The sequence below is a fragment of the Propithecus coquereli genome, unplaced genomic scaffold, assembly GCF_000956105.1.
Source record: "Propithecus coquereli isolate 6110/MARCELLA unplaced genomic scaffold, Pcoq_1.0 Scaffold567, whole genome shotgun sequence".
NCBI lineage: Eukaryota > Metazoa > Chordata > Mammalia > Primates > Indriidae > Propithecus > Propithecus coquereli.
Window position 1 is genome coordinate 1,178,005 of NW_012151585.1, and position 3,205 is coordinate 1,181,209.

A 3,205-nucleotide genomic window follows, 5' to 3' on the forward strand; every position below is an offset into this window, starting at 1 on the left:
ATCAGACAACTAAAAATATATACAAAAAATTAGCCAGGCATGGTGGCACATGCCTGTAGTCCCAGCTACTCAGGAGGCTGAGGCAGAAAGATCGCTTGAGCCCAGGAGTTTGAGGTTGCTGTGAGCTAGGCTGATGCCACAGCACTCACTCTAGCCCGGGCAAAAGAGTGAGATTCTGTCTCAAAAAAAAAAAAAAATAGTCTACTTGGGCTGGGCACAGTGGCTCATGCCTGTAATCCTAGCACTTTGGAAGGCCAAGGTGGGAGGATCACTTGAGGCCAGGAGTTCGAGACCAGCCTGAGCAAGAGCGAGACCCCTTCTCTAAAAAAAATATATAAATTGGCTAGGTGTGATGGTGTGTACCTGTAGTCCCAGCTACTTGGGAGGTGGAGACAGGAGGATTGCTTGAAGTTGCAGTGAGCTACGATGACACCCCTGAACTCTAGCTCAGGCAACAGAGCAAGACCCTGTCTCAAAAAATAATAATAATCTGCTTGATTTTAGCTTTATAAATTTGTCCCATCCTATGCTCTGTTTGGTGCAGTATTAGCTGTGATACCTTTTTACTTACACTAGCATCCCTCCCCCTCGGACCTTAAAGGTTCCCTGTCCTTTTCAAAAAACTGATGATGTAACTCAAATGAGTTTTAAAATGTGTATATCCTTTCTTTCCTTCTTTCAGATGCGTGGCCAGAAAGTTCTTGTATTTGTGGATTCGAATGACTTTCGGAAGAGTATTTCCCTCTAAAGCCAGGTAGTATTAGCTCAGAACATCAAATTTCTCCTGAGTTCATTCTAGGTTTTTGTTTTATGTTAAGCCTATACATAACCTTTATTATGGCATATGGTGTTAACTTCCTCCTCTTCTCCTACCCAGCCTCCAACAGACAGGAACAGTGCCTAGTATAACCACGTGATACAATGGTAACTTCATACATATTAGCTGACTCAATGAATGTCATTGACTGAATCAAAAGAATCATACTTAAGTAAACCAGAATGGTTAAGACCTCTCTGGGAAAAAAGAGCCCAGGAAGTAAATGAGCTCTTTTAGGGCACTGGTGGGACTGACAAATTGGCTTGATCTAGGGCAGAACCTGGGGGAAAAATTGGCCTTGGCAAGGGGAGTGAAATGTTAGTGAAGAGCAAATCCCTGTGCCATAGCTTCACTTTGTACAGACTACCGTGTGCACTGCTGCGGTTTTGGTTTCCATCGCTTTCGCTGCAGTACTAGAGTGGACTGCAAGAGGGAGTCACAGGAGTCAGGGTCACTGGGCAGGAGGCAGTGGGGATGGGAGAAGGGGCCAGTGCAGGGCATGTTTCAGAGGGAGAACTGGCAGCCATTGAGCATATACATGTTTCTTAAAAACTGATTTATCATGGGTTCTCTCCCTTGCCTCCCTCCTCTTTTTCCTCCCCTCACTATAACCTTTCCTGTTTCATTTTTTGACACTGACGTTCTTTGATTCAACATCTCTCAAGCAAACTTGGCCTGAGTGTGTTTTCTGGAATCTTTCCTTGGTATTCCTTGTGAGAGGGCCTGCTGTTGCCATCTACTTCTTTGTGTGTCTTTACGGTGAAGCTGCTGATGTGGCAGCACAGCAGGTGGGAGGATTCCTTCCCCTCTACTTTCCCTTCTCCTGGCCTTTGGCCCTGCCCTCCTTCACTGCCTTGGGAGCTCTTCAGCGCCTTCACGTAAATGTTTTTTGTCTTGCTTTTCTTGTTGTTCTCTGGGAGAGTTGATCCAAATTGCCTGGTTTGCTGTTGTCAAAAGTCTCTCTCTTTTTTCATAATGAGTATTTTATTGACTTTCCACTCTGTTAGCTTAGAAGTTACATGCTCTTTTACTCTTTTTTTACTACCCTAAAGAGTATAATGTGTATCTGTAACTTATCTGTAACTTGTCATGTTAATTGGTCTTTTGCCCTCTTCCCAGACAAGGCAAGGTCCTTAAAACACTCTACCTTTCTCCCTCTCTGCTTATACGCCCTTATTGTAATGTATTTTAAGTTCATGTGCTTATATTTTTAATTTTTTTAGAGACTGGGTCTCACTTTGTTGTCCAGGCTAGAGTATAGTGGTGTCATCATAGCTAGCTCACTGTAACCTCAAACTCCTGGACTCATGTGATCCTCCCACCTCAACCTCCCCAGTAGCTGGAACTACAGGTGTGCACCACCACACCTGGCTAATTTTTAAATTTTTTTGTAGAGGTGGGATCTCGCTCTGTTGCTCAAGCTGGTCTTGAACTCCTGACCTCAAGTGATCTTCCCACTTTGGCCTCCCAAAGTGCTCAGATTATAGGTGTGAACCACCATGCCCAACCTTGTGTATATTTTTAAATCTATAAAATGTTGTTATTCTCACTTTATATAGCCAATATTCATTTAGATTTATTCACATATTTACCCTTTCTATTGCTTTTTTTTTTTTTTTTTTTCCTTCCTGCATCTCTAGGTTTCTATCTGTGATGATTTTCCTTTTCCTGTCATTAGAACATCCTTGGTATTTCTTTTAGGGTATGTCTGCTGGTGATGGATTCTGTCAGGTTTTGTCTGTCTAAAAATGTTTTTGTTTCATTTTTGAATGATATTTTCACTGAGTATAGAAATCTAGATTGCCCTGTTTTTTCCCCCAATACTTTGAAGATATTCCATTGTCTTATGGCTTCCATTTGTAAGCTGTTACCAAAATTTGCTTTTTTTTTTTTCTTTCCAGACAGGGTCTCACTATGTCACCATTGCTCACTGCAACCTCAAATTCCTAGGCTCAAGCGATCCTCCTGCCTCATCCTCCCAAACAGCTGGGACTACAGGCCCACACCAGCATGCCCAGCTAATTTTTCTATTTTTAGTAGAGAGGGGGTCTCACTCTTGCTCTTAATGGTCTCGAACTCCTGGCCTTAAGTGATCCTCCCACCTCGGCCTCCCAAAGTGCTAGGATTACAGGGGTGAGCCATTGTGCCCAGCCTAATTTTTGCTCTTTTGAAAATTTAGTCTTTGTCTTAGTTTTCAGAGGTTTTGATATGCTATGCCCTGATGTAGATTTACTTTTTAAAAATCTTTTAAAGGCCGGGCGCGGTGGCTCACGCCTGTAATCCTAGCACTCTGGGAGGCCGAGGTGGGCAGATCGTTTGAGCTCAGGAGTTCGAAACCAGCCTGAGCAAGAGCGACACCCCGTCTCTACTAAAAATAGAAAGACATTA

The 3,205-nt window shown here is 43.1% G+C and overlaps 1 protein-coding gene across 1 annotated transcript in view; it reads left to right on the forward strand.

Annotated features, from left to right (window-relative positions):
• SFI1 (Sfi1 homolog, spindle assembly associated (yeast)) overlaps positions 1 to 3,205 on the forward strand; it is a 116,944-nt gene that overhangs the window by 36,223 nt on the left and 77,516 nt on the right. The gene's annotated exons all lie outside the window — the stretch shown is intronic.